The sequence below is a fragment of the Apium graveolens genome, chromosome 5 (genome assembly GCF_009905375.1).
Source record: "Apium graveolens cultivar Ventura chromosome 5, ASM990537v1, whole genome shotgun sequence".
In the NCBI taxonomy this organism is placed as follows: domain Eukaryota; kingdom Viridiplantae; phylum Streptophyta; class Magnoliopsida; order Apiales; family Apiaceae; genus Apium; species Apium graveolens.
The window spans coordinates 266,952,413-266,966,326 of record NC_133651.1 but is presented as its reverse complement, the minus strand read 5'-3'; positions in this window follow the sequence as shown (position 1 = coordinate 266,966,326).

Sequence of the window (13,914 nt, the reverse complement as noted above, 5' to 3'; positions counted from 1 at the left end):
AGTAAAGACTGATGAAACCCCCATATTTGTGATAGCGTCATCAAAGTCTACCCCAGTATGTAGCCTCTCACCATCTAAATGAGGTGTCTGGGTGGTGAACAAAGCTTCTTGAGCTAAGTCACTTGATTTTTGGTGCACTTGAGAAATGGATTCAAGTGGAATTGGAATAGAAGAAATATTAGATAGAAGAGATTATTGCTCAGTTGTGAGTGTTGGCAGCTCCCCCTGAATAGATGAGGGAGCTTCAAGGGATGTGCTCTCATAATGTGTGCCTTTCTTATTTCTTCTACCATGCACTTGAATTGCTTCTTGTGCAGGCTGTGCAGACTCACTCCTGGATGTTTTTACAACTACATCCTGTTGGGAGGATGTAGAGGAGGATAAAGTGGTCAGATCAGTTTGTTTACTTCTTTTGGATCTTTTGACTAGAGATGGTTCTCTTTTAGCTCTCTCCTCACCACTCTCAGTTACCACATCTAGGTTTATCCCCTTTCTCCTTTTTTTATTGACCTCACCTTTTTGAGAAGATGGGGTAGTTGGTTTCCTAGCTTCTAAAGGTTGTGAAAGAATGGTTGAAGCTTGGGAAGATCCCTGTTGGTGATCCTATGTTTGTAGTTCCACAGGTTCAGGAATCATAGTTGTACTAGATTGTGCATTAGATCTCATGTCAGGTATAGGATAAGGATAAGTCCTAAATTTCTTCAACATAAATGGAGTGATTTTCAGACTTACATTCACCTTATTCTTTGTAGTAAGTGAGCCAAATATTATTTTGGACACTTGCTTACAGTTGCCTATTTTAGTACTATCTATACCATTCAGTAGGTGAATGTCAGCTACTTTATTATTTAAAGTGGACATAATAAATCTAGGAAAGAAAACTTCCTTACCTCTAGCTGTCAGAGGCATAATCAGCCTGGTTGCAAGTTCTTCCAGGATCAGCAGACCAACATTCAGGTCTCTGTTGTCAGCAATTGAATACACCAGCTTTTGCACAACACTTGAGATATTGTCATATCCTGTTTTTCTGCAAGTAAAGGCCCTTACTACAGAGTCAAAGATGAATGACCACTCCTTCCTTAGATTGGTTCTGTTTAAGCTTGACAAGTTGATTCTCCCACCATAATTGATGAAGTCCATGAACTCATTCAGCTCATCAGGAGTTGGTACCTCCACCAGATTCTCAGTTGGCAGCTCCAAAGCTCTATTCACATCTTGGTCATTGAATGCTATTCGTTGGCCTCCAATTGGGCATGTCACCACCATAGAAAGAGAGTTGTTGTTAACATAAGTCCTTACTACAACTGTAGTCCAGAATTCATGCAGCACATCTAGATACAGTACTGGATTTGCAGTCAAAGCACCTGCAAGATAGGATTCAAACAGCAGCTTCACAAACCCCTTGAAACTATCATGAGCTTGGTTTGCATCAGTGAAAGCTAGATAGTTGGTTCCGTTCTCTGGGATAGATGACCTAGCAACATTTTGGGCCATTATTGATTGATGAGAATGAATGGGTAAGAAAAATTTCCGAGAAAAGATGAAAAACGAGAGAGAAAACGGTTTCGGATTGAAAGCTGTCACTTTAGATCTCGAAAGTTGTAAGTAAGAGTATGAATCGAGAAGTCTGGGTATTTATAGTAAAAGTAGATGACTTGTCGAGAACTCAAAATAGATATTTAGAGTTTGTTTATCGAGAAGTCATTTTGAGAAGTGAAGTACATGTCGAGAAGTTATTTTAAATTACTCTTATAGAGAACTCAAACTTGACATATCGAAATGTCAAATAAATACCCAGTTTGTCCAAAAAGTGGACTGAACTGATTCTAACTTTTATTTGAATAAATTCAAAACAAAATTAGAATAAATTTTCTAAAAGTATTTTACCAAAATAATTTATCAATTTAAATTATCCCAGTTCTGAGTTATTGATAAGTCAAAAATTGTACTTGTAGAGAACTCTGTGAATGAACACTACTAGAGAACTCTACAAGGACTTATCGATAAGTCATTTTAAGCCTATCGAGAAGTCACTCGAGAAGTCAGTGAGTTGACCGATCAAGGACTCAGTCGAGAAGTCCTAAAATGACTTGTCGAGAAGTCAATTTATACTTATCGAGAACTTAGTTCTCTAAATTCTTTTGGTTATTGTAATTCTGCCTTGTGTTAATTTTACATATTAAGAATGTTAATTAACAACTGAGCAGTTTACTTAGAATTTAAAAAATTCCAAGTTAATTGAATTTGAAAAACAAATATACAGAGATTTCTGAAATATTTATAATTCATATTTCAGTTAATTTCTAATTTAATCAAATTAGTTTTGATTTACTGGAGATTAATCTGCTGCAAAACATTAGCTGAGTTCTTGCCTTAGGATGAAGAATTAAGCAATCCAATTTCACTTACAAATCTAGTGAAAGTTGCTTCATCCAAAGGTCTTTGAAAGACAAAATTAACACCTTCCACTAGAACTCTTTTTGTCAGCCCTCCATCTAGCAAAATATGTATCCGTGAGACCAACAGCTCCAAAACTGATTCCCTTGGGATACCATAATCCCAAGTTGAGCTTCCTTCCAGTTTTTGAAGAGCCTCTTTCTCCCCCTGAGGTTGTGCAATGAAACTCAGGTGTATGAGATGAGCTTCCATTTCCATGATTCTCTTGTTGAGTAGTTTCTCCATTTCCTTAGTCTGACAGACTTCACAAACTTCAACTTGAGCAAGCTCCATGTTAGGCATGTCTCTTACCAAATCCTTTTTGACAAGGTGTTAATTTTCTTGAAAATCAAGTGAGACAGATTTTTAAGACATAGCTTATTTATTTCTCCTGATACCTTAGTGTAGAAGCAATAAATACCATCCTTATTTATTGAGTCAAAATCTTCAACAAACAAGCTTCCTTTCCTTGCTCCTTTCAGAGCAACTTCACCAGTTTTCTTGCTGATAACAGTGCATTCTTCTTGTTGAATAAGACTTGAGACCATTGTCTACAATATGCTAATTCTGAAAAGATTCACTTCATGATCAGCTACTAGTGCTACATCATTTAAAGACAACATTTTCAGAATAATCTTGTCATATCCCATTTTGAATCCTTTGTTGTTGTCTCCAAAGGTCACCAATGGGCCAGCTTTCTCCTCAAACTATGATAACAGGGCTTTACTACCAGTCATATGCCTGGAACATCCACTGTCTATGATCCAGATGACTTTCTTCACTTGCCCTGCACACAATGAGTCTTAAGTGTGTTTGGAAACCCAAGCAGTGTTGGGTAGTTTCTTCTTGGTAACTTGTTCAGTAGAAGTAGAATGAGTTGTTTTAGAAAAAATAGAATTCAGTGACTGTTGTGCATATTTTCCTTCTAATATGGACTCATTCCTTGATTCTTTAAGGTCTACTCTCAGTTTGTGGCAATTCTTCGTTACCTTCATGTTACAAGGAATGTAGTCAAACTTGTCACATAATGAATATGGATCATTTGAATTTGCTTCATTGTATTTGCAAGTTCCTTCAGCTGGCTTGCTAACAACATTTTTACAAAAGTGAGTTAGATGATTTGAAGAGCCACATTTTTCACACTTCTTTCTAGGAGCATTTGCAACATAAGCAAAATAATTGCTTTTGTTTATCCCTATTTTCCCATTTCTATTTTTCTTTTTCTTTCTTGCATCTTCAGTTTTGGTTTCTTGAACATGAGCCTTGGGACTTTATTTGTTCATGAGCTTCTCTTCAATATTGGAAGACTGAACTGATTCTTTAGTTTTCTTCTTTTTATCTTCATCAACAATTTCTTGCTTGATAATCAATTCTTCTTCACTGAAGTTGACTACACATGCTTTGAATATAGGTGCATTAACCTCTTTCAAAAAGGTTGGAGCATTCTCAGTCTTCTTTGCTTTCCCTTTGTCACCTACAGTTTTTTTTGTCACTCATGTTATCATAGTCAAGGCCAATAGCAATGTTCGCACATGGCTTATTCTTCTCATGATACTGTGCGACCAGTTCCGATGCATTTCTGAAAGATTTCATCTTTACTTCATTCTTTTCTAGCTTCTCCCTTAACACTACTTCAATTTCATTTGCACACTTGAGCTTGTTCTTGAGATAAGCATTTTCTTATTTTAAAGCTTCAAGCTCAACCAACAACAATTTAGTTTCTTGCTTCTCACTCTCGAGCTTCTTATTTATCTTTGTTAATCTGCTAACTTCTTCATTAACAACAACTATGCTTGTGTAAATGTGAAACATTTTTATGCTCATCTTTTTAACAGTTTCCTTGTATTGATTCACGTTTAAATCAATAGTGGTAAGAGTTGGTGTCTGTGCTTTTGATGAGGATGATTCACCTTGCTCCAAATCCATTAGAGCATAGTTTCCAACTTCCTCATCTTCATCATTATCTGAATCATCCTAACTTTTTCCCTCCGCAATGTAAGCTTTGCTCTGTTGCTTTTTCAGAAGAGCTTCATACTTTGCTTCCACTTCAACATAAGCTTTGTCTTTTTTTGCCTTCTTAGGTTTCCTGCATTATGTAGCAAAATGGCCTAGTTCATCATAATTGAAGCACCTTATATTAGATTTGTCAACAGATCCAGTTTTGTAACCACTCTTGCTGTCAGAATTGTACTTGTCTTTTTCTTTCCAGCTGTTTTCTTTGTTGAAAGATTGTCCTTTACTTTTGAAGTACCTTGGCTTCTTTACTCTAATGTTAGAGAATTTTCTAGCTAAATAGGCCATAGACTGATCTAGCTCATCCAGTTCTTCAAGAGTGTAGAACTCATCCTTTTCCAATTCCAGAATGACTTGTTCCTGTGAATCAATTGTTCTTTGCTCACTTGTTGAGGCAACTGGAATATGAGACCTTGGTTCATCATTAGATGTTTGGCCTTCATTTACTATTAAAGCACTTGAGCCATCTACAACATGTCCTTGGCCATATCTCAATGATTGCCTTTGAATCATCTCTAGCTCATATGTTTTGAAAATTCCATATAGAACTTCCAGAGTTATTCTGCTCAAGTCTCTCCCTTCCCTGATTGCTGAGATATTCTGTTCCAAATGATCAGGAAGAGTAAGCAAGAACTTTAGATTCACCTCTTCAGCTTCATAGTATTTTTCATGAAGCTGCAAGTCATTTATTAGCTTATTGAATCTTTCAAACACATCAGTAATGCTTTCCTTAGGCTTAGCCATGAACGCCTCATATGTGAAATCATTATCCTTCTTTGATTAGATCTAACCTCCTCAGTTCCTTCACAGAGTATTTCAATCTTCTCACATATTTGCTTGGCAGTATCACAGTTAACAATATTGTTGTACATCACATTGTCAAGTGATTCAATCAATATCAATTGTAAGCTGCTATTCAGAGAGACTTTCTCCTTTTCAAGGTCAGAATACTCAGCTGGATCTTTAGGAGCATAATGAGCTGGTATGACCATGTCTCCATTTGTAGATTCCTCAACTCTTACCGTAGGAATGAAGGGTCCATTCTTGAGGATCTAAATGAAGAGTGGATTGGCCATCTTGATAAACAACATCATTTTCTTTTTCCAAAGTGTGTAGTTAGCTTTGTCAAAGGTAGGAATTTTGATGCTACTGATTTTCTGTGTATTCATTCTCCCAAGATCTTGAATCTGTTTACTTTCAGATTTTTCTCTGATACCACTTTTTAGGTAATGAATCACAAACAGAGGGGGGTGAATGTGTTTTTCTGATTTTAGGCTTTTCTTGAAAGTTAATGGTTGAACAAAGTAAATTAAATCTTGTATAGAAAAATTTTCATGTAGAATTTAAACTTGTAAAAACTAAAGAACACAGATCTCAAAACTCACTTAATTTTATATTAAAATTAAGACTGGTTTACTACAAACTTTCTAAGCTCTTTAATGTTAAAGAGCTCAGCTTCTTCTTGAAAGTGATACAAGAGATTTGATCTAAATTGTTACTTATAACTAGAGGACTAGTGTGAACTTTATAACTCAGTTAACTGCAGGTTTACAAAGTGGATAATAAACATGCTATTAGCTTTTCTAAACTGTCACTTGTCATTTCTATTTATAGAAAAGCACATCTTCTATTTCTGGTTTAGCATATCTTTAGCATCCCGTGTTTACTTTAATCTTCCTCTGTCAATTAATCTTTTCCATTGATCTTGTACACTCTTCAAGCTGCTTTTTGTAGACTTGTCAATCCAACTATTGGATTGTTTGTTGATTGTTTATCTTGGATATTGAAGTGATCTGCAATTCTGTACTTTGAGATTGTACCTCGAGATCTCTAGTTTGAATTAATCGAACACTTGACATCTCGATAAGTACATAGGCTTATCGAGATCTCTAACACTCCATATTGAGTTTGGCTTGTAGAGGTCTTTAGCTTGTCGAAATCTCTAGTCTTCACACCTTCACTTTGACTTATCGATAACTCAGAGTTCTCTACTGAATGTAGACTTGTCGATAACTCTAAGTTCTCTAGTGAAGGAATGACTTGTCGATATCTCCAATATTTAGTTCTTCAATTTTGCTTGTCGATATATTCTTGAGTTCTCTAGTAGCTTTCCTGACTTATCCACTCTGAATTCATTCATTTCTTCTATCCCGGTGGATATTGCTCATCCTTCGAGTAGTGATTGTATCCCGACGGATGTGCCTAACAGCAGTCATCCGTCAACTAGCCAAACTACTATCTCGATGGATGTTCCTCATCCGTCGGTACACTCTACAACTTGAATGACTTCTCGATAAGCCATTCTAGAGTTCTCGAATGACTTCTCTATAAAATTAAATCTGTGACTTGTAGAGATCTTGACTTAGAGTATTTTTCTCCAAACAGATTTATTCAACTCCAAGCTTCTTCAAAATTCTTCTGAGGCATGATCTTCTTTATCTTCTTCCAGATAGAATCCTTAGGCTTGATATTATTTTAGGAAAAAGACTCCAGTCTTCTCCTTTACATTTTAACAGACTTTAAGTGTTACAAGTTCAAAATATAAATTAAGATAACAATACAACTTACTTAGGGTTGACAAATTATCTTTGTCTTGTTAAAGTACATGCATGTCTTTTACAACAAGCTTCTTCAAGGAACTTCCTCAATAGATTTTCTTCCATAACATCAAAGTACCATTGCATCCGCTGTTTCATATCTTTTAGCTCATCTGTTGATTCATCATTTTGGTAGATGACTACCGTGAGATTATGTAATTTTGAATTTCCAAGTGATAGATCATCTAGTTCTAGAAATCCAATCATATTTCCATCAAGATTAAAAGTGAAGACTTTATATCCTAGACTCATTTCTACTTTGGCTCCTCCAATAGGCATATCAACAACATATTCTATTTTATCAATGTACTTTATAAATGTAGTTTCACTTGTAAGTCATCCCTCTCTGCTTCAACTGTATTAAGTTCTTCAAAAATGCAGACCATCTGGAAGTTACAAAGTTAGTTACCTTAAGAATTGTAGCAACAGATTCCAACTCCTTGCATGATTTATCTTTCATCTGCTCTTTTATCAATCTCAACCTCCTCCCATATTCCATAAAATATATCATCTTTTCTCCAACTAGATCAATGACAATTTGTATTGACATAATCTTCTGCAAATCTTCAAGCATCACATTATCTCTAATTCTTGTTAGATTTCCATGCTTCCTTAGAATTAAAGCATCAACCATAAATGAATCAGCACCTAACCTTCCCAGACCACTTGTGATTCCAGGTCTTCTAGAAAGAGAACTTCCACTGCAAATCTTCTTTAATATTTCATAGGAATCTCTTCTAGGTGCAGGCTTTTTGCTTCCCCATACCAACTTCCTTTTCTCTTCAAAAGTAAGCTCTGGCATATCAGAATTTATGTTCTCAGAATCAGGATTTGTTGTCTTAGCTTGAAATTGGTTTGAAGGATCAACAATTTGAGTAGTATCAGAGGTTGTGACTTGTTGAACACCAGCATTTGTTTTTTCATTAACTTGAGCATTGTCAGAGGTCAATTTCAGTTTATCAGCCCAATCAGCTCCATAAATATTTCTTCTTTGATGAGCTTGACTGACTTCTTCTTCTTCAACACTATTTTCAGTATCAAAATCTTGAGCTACTGTATAGACTGGATCTACCAGTATTTGAGGTTTGGATGCTTTATATACTGATTTCCTCTTAGAAGCTTTAGCTTTAGGCTTTGGCCTGGACTTCTCTCCCATATTCTCTTTCCCCTTATGTCTCCTGTCAGTATTTAAGATTGCTTGGGACCTGAGAGGTCTTTCAGCATCTGCTTGACTCACCTCCCTTATAACTACCCCTTTGGTTGGTCTACTTGAAGGATTATCTTCATAAGGTAATTGACAGATAGCAGCATCAGTATTTACTTTCCTCATGGATTTGAATTCTTCCTTCAATTGCCTAAGCTATTCGAAGTCAACTCCAGGATTTTCTTTCTCAAAGATTCTTTTACTCATCTAAGAATCAAATACTTGAATCTTTGGGTCCTTGTAGAAAAGAGTTGTCATCTTGCCTCTTACTTTTAGAGTTTGTAGATACTGACTTGCTTCTGCACCAGCTTCTATCTCCAGAATGCCTTGGTCATCATCAGCATTTGTGACTTTCAGAGTTTGTTGAGTTGTTGTAGTAGTCACAATCAGTTCTTTAGATTGTACTCTCCTTTCACTCCTCCCACTTCCTCCACCTTGTCTAGATTGAGTTTTAGTGGTTTTTGATGGTCCCCTAGTCCCAACTAGCACTTCACCTCTCCTCTTTACAAGCTCATTTCTCCCCCCTTATTACCTCCATCAGGATTTTCATAATCATTATTTTTCAATGTTAGTTGCTTGCATTCAGATTTATCAATTTTCTCCCCCCTTTTGGCATCATCAACAAGCAGAAGGGAAAGAATCAGCTCCACTGAAGTTTGTACTTCAGTAAGTTGCCCAGAAATTATCATCTGATTTTCCTCCAATCTAGCCTGATCGACTTCAATTTGAGTCAGTCTTCAACAATAGGTGCAATCTGCTTCTGAATTTATTGATTAATAGTCAGCTTTGTAGCAAGAAAAAGAATCTCTGATTTGATTGATCTGAGAAGTAATAGATTCTTGAGCGGTATGTAAAGATCTAACCAAAAGAGTTGATGCTTTTAGATGATTGAGCATGTTAGGATTCTGAATTATCTTTTCAGCTATTTCCAAATGATTGACAACATAGTTCTTGGATACAGGATATTCAACATCCTTCCATTTTACATTCCAGACATCATCAAAGAAATCTTGCTTTTTATTGGAATCTCTCTCTTTCAACTTTTGTTGCCTCACATGGGTGGGCATATCTTCAGGGAAGAATAATTGATCTAGATCATCCTCAGGATCTAGAATGACATTTATATTTAAGTATCAACCTCTTCGCCATCATTAGATATTGTCTCATGGACAGATCCTTCATCAGCAACTGGTTTTTGAATTATCTGCTGAACTTCATCTCCAGCTTCAGCATTTAATATAAAATCAGAAATTGGTGCTGTATGTGATTCAGCTGCTTCAGAAACTGCCATGTCATCAGCATTTAACTCCACATCTTCAAGAATAGTAGACATGTGATGTGAAGCTTCAGTATTTATTTCCAAGACCTCAGTACCTGAAGAGTACTGTGGTAACCATGCTATGAATAGTTCTTCATGAATGGACTGTTGTGCATCTACATCTTCAGCAACAACATGGAGAATAACAGGTGATGGATTGATAGAGTGAATAGACTGCAGGAAAGTATTAGCACTTAGACCTGCAAGGAGATTATCAGCACTTGGTACATTAGAGTCTAACCAAGGGACTACATAATGTTGTTCATAGCTGTTTCTTTTGTACTCTGTGCACCTGCAAAATATAACAAGTAACACTTCATCTGTATATTTTTTAAAATAGTCTCACTACTCCTCACACCACACAACTCATAACTTTTAATAGTTAGAGTTTCCTCACAAGGATTACTAAATCCCGACTCTTATCTACCTCTCCTTTTGACAGGAAGGATCATGTCTCTGTTTAATTCTGTTTTTCTCTAAAAAAATTCTCTCATTCTCAAATGAAAGGCTCAGATAATATTGTCCTACAGAAATAAGAGGTGGCTAAAGAAAGGTTGTTTGTGGTCATACAACTAGAGGTAGTCCTTAAATAAAGGTCTAGATATAACCATACCAACAGGATTTATAACATGATAGATAAATGTTGATAAGATAAAATTAGTATTTAAAATAAATGCTGATAAGGTGAAATCAGTATTTATACCTTGTGATTCTGAAGACTCAGCTTCTTGAAAGACATCCAATGAAGGTACTGATAAGATATTAGTAGATGGTGGTAATGGATGAATCCTTCCTTCAGCATCTAAAACCAATATCACTGCTTTAGAAGTTAAGCCTTCATTGCAACTTTGATGTAATGGTTCTTGTGGGGCTGGAGATTCAGGAATTGCTGGATGACTTTGACATTCAGGTTCTTGTGTACTCCTGTAATATCCGGGATATAGCGTGTAATTATTTTTGTTAATAAATAATTATTATATCATTATGAATTATCTGATGATTGGTATTGATATTTAGATGTTTATATGTGATGAAATGTGAGTATGTTAATATTAATATGTCCAGAATAAAGTATAGATAATTTAGGTGTTTTTCTGGTAAAGTTGCTATATGATTTTATAATGATTTACGGATTTATAAATTATTTTCCATATAAATATAAAACTATTTTATAAAACCGGGAATCGTCCAATTTCAACCGTTTTTGCATTTTTACAACCCAAAACTCTTCGGAACACTCCTTCCTAACCAAATCTAATTATTCTGAACATTTTTCGTGTTTTGACTTTTTCAATCCGGAGTACGGTTTGACCCGTACGAGTCCCGGTGCAAAATTTTGGATACAATAGTCATTTCGGAAGATCAATAAAACCCGTATTCATGAAAAACGGGGTATTATTACATTATATTCGTATAAACTATTTTACAAGAAGCCCGGTTTTGATAATTATCCAATACGGGTATCAAATTGGATCATTTTTGCAGTTACTTAGCGACTAAGTAACTTATTTCTGGATCCAATACGATCCAACGGGTATTAATATTCCATAAGTATAAATAGACTTCTTTTTATTTTATTTTATTCGTATAATCATAAACAAACAGTTAAAACAGATAAACTATAGAGAAAAACCCGAAAATTCGTCGCGTTCTTGAGAATCGAATTTAAAAACGAAAGTGTAACCAAACTCAGAATCAAGCGTGCCATATACCGAATCGAAGCTCTCGAAAAGCTCTTTCAGAATCAAACATCAATTTCAGTGCTAAAATCAAGGTCCTGTTCCCATTTATTTGTTTTATTTTGAATAATTATTGATTAAAATATGGAATTTTGATTTTGATGTTATTTGTGTGATTTGATGGCTGAATCTTGTAGATAATTTTGACCTGGTCATTTTAGTATATTATATGATGAATTTGGAGTTCAATAGCAAGTAGAAAAGTGGGATTAATTTTTGAAATAATAGGGTTTATGTGTTTGAATGTTCTTAATTAGAATTTAGGCGTTTCTTTGTTCGGGGTTATTGGTTGAAATTGATTGTACTAACTTGTAGATCGTCCAAAGAAGATTCGATTGGTCTCTAGGAGTTTAACAGAGGGTTCTTGAAAGATGTTCGCCGGAAAACGTCGAGAAACGGCGGCGAAAACTTTGGTTGAATTTTCTGGCCAAACGTCGTATTATTTATTGATTCTGATTGCACAAACGTGTTCCTGGCATCGCAGAGAACATTCAGTGTTATTTTAGCTCATTTCTGGGCTGTTTTACAGTCGCCGGAAAAAGCTTGGTGGCCGCTGTTAATGGCGGCCGACCACCGGAGAAGACGACGGTTACTAAATTGCAATTTAGCCCCCAAAGTCTCACCACCTTAATAAAAACAATACTCTTGTTTTAAAATTTTACAAAAATAGGATTTATGTTTTAAATTTTTATAAAAACAGGATTTCTGTATTTATTATTTTCAAAAATAGTATTTTCTTTTTATAATTATTTTCAGAAATAGTTTTTAATTATTTTAAATTCCAAAATTCATAATTTATTATTCTAAAAATTATTTTTAATTTCAAAATAAATTTAAATTATCTAATTAATTAATTTTAGTTGATAATTAATTATTTAATTAGTTAATTAATTATAATATTAATTGATTAATTAATTTAATTAGTTATTAATTAGTTTTTATTGATTATTTAATTAGATTTAATTATTTATTTTAGTTTAAAAATTCTGAAAAATAGTTTCGACCTTTAAAATATTATTTTAAATTATTTTCAAGGCTCGATAATTATTAATAAATGATTTTAAACTCAGATTCGGGTGTTGGAACCTTGTTATTTAATTATAAAAGGATTCGCAGACCCGTTTTAATTCAGAAAAATGTTCAAAAATTCGTATTAAATACCCTGAAAATCATTTTAACCCCGAATCTTCTTTGAAAAATTATTTTGATCGAATATGTTACGTGCTATGTGCTATATGTGATCTGATTGATGTATAATATGGTTGTATGTACATTGTTTGACAGTTTTATTCGTAACTTTCAATCCGTAAGTCAGATTTGGGTCAAATGAAGGGTAGATAGAAGCTTGTAATGAATATAATGAGATGAGAATGAGTATTGATAAATACATATGATGTTTAATAGACGAAGCGACACGTAAAAAGGGAAGCAAGTGGTCGGTGAGTGAAAATCAGTAAACGAGTACAAGTAAAGTGAAAGCAGATTGAGATAAGGCAAGTATTTTTGAAACTCTCTTCATATATGTTGCAAGTATTTCCGTCCATTCTTGTTATACTACAATTATTTCGTAAACCATCTTGATATGTATTGAGATAGTTCTGCATTATATTGTAAGTACTTTGAAGTACTTTACCTTAAAACCCGATTCTTGTTATTGATCTTGAGCCGTTAGCCTTATTCTTCGTAAACCGTTGATTGTTGAATTCTCAGATATGAACTACACATACACGATACTACTACACAAATACATATATACCACATACTGATCCCTGATATTGAATTGCTTAACATACGAATCTTCATACCTTATATAATAGAAGACCAATCCTTGTAATCATTAAACCTTTGGTCTCCTACTTTCTGATTCTTTTCTTGGCTGATAGCCCATCTTCATGTTTGCCTTTCTATACCTTCATGGTATTAAGAGGCACACTATGTTCTGAAATAAATGTTGTTTATAATTCAGCATATTGATTTACATTGTTTATGATGTTGATATTATAAAATTTGAATTTTTTTAAATATGGACCAGATTTGTGGTCGGACCAGATTTGTGGTCATGTTAGGCCAATGTGCGTCTGGGATCCAAGTAAAGAGAGCAGAGTTGTGTGCCTTGCTCGGGGTTAGTGCTTGACTGATCATCAGCCTAACCTTGGTTTTTAAAATGAAAAGTGAATATCCAATTTTAATCATTGCTTATCAAGAATCATGATTCTTCTGAATCATTTCAATTGATTATTGTTTAACCTCAGTTATTGCTATTATGACTTGTTGAGCTAGTTAGCTCACTCTTGCGAATCTTTTATGTTATTCTACAGTTAAAAAGGAAATGGTTGGTAGCAAAGTTTCCAGTCCAGAGTGCGAGCTAGGATTCCAGGATGAGTTGGATTGAGCTACCAAGAGGTTTATGTTTAGTTCTGAATTATGCAAGCTTGTAAGAATGCTTTCACTATCAGTTGTAAGTTGAACTAGTTGGGATTTGGTACGATGTAATAAAAGTTAATTTTATGCAAGACATGCCTGTATTTTAACAAGACTACGCCAAATTGACAACCCTAGTAAGTTGTACTGTAATCTTAGTTTGCATTTGTACTATAACGTTTAAAG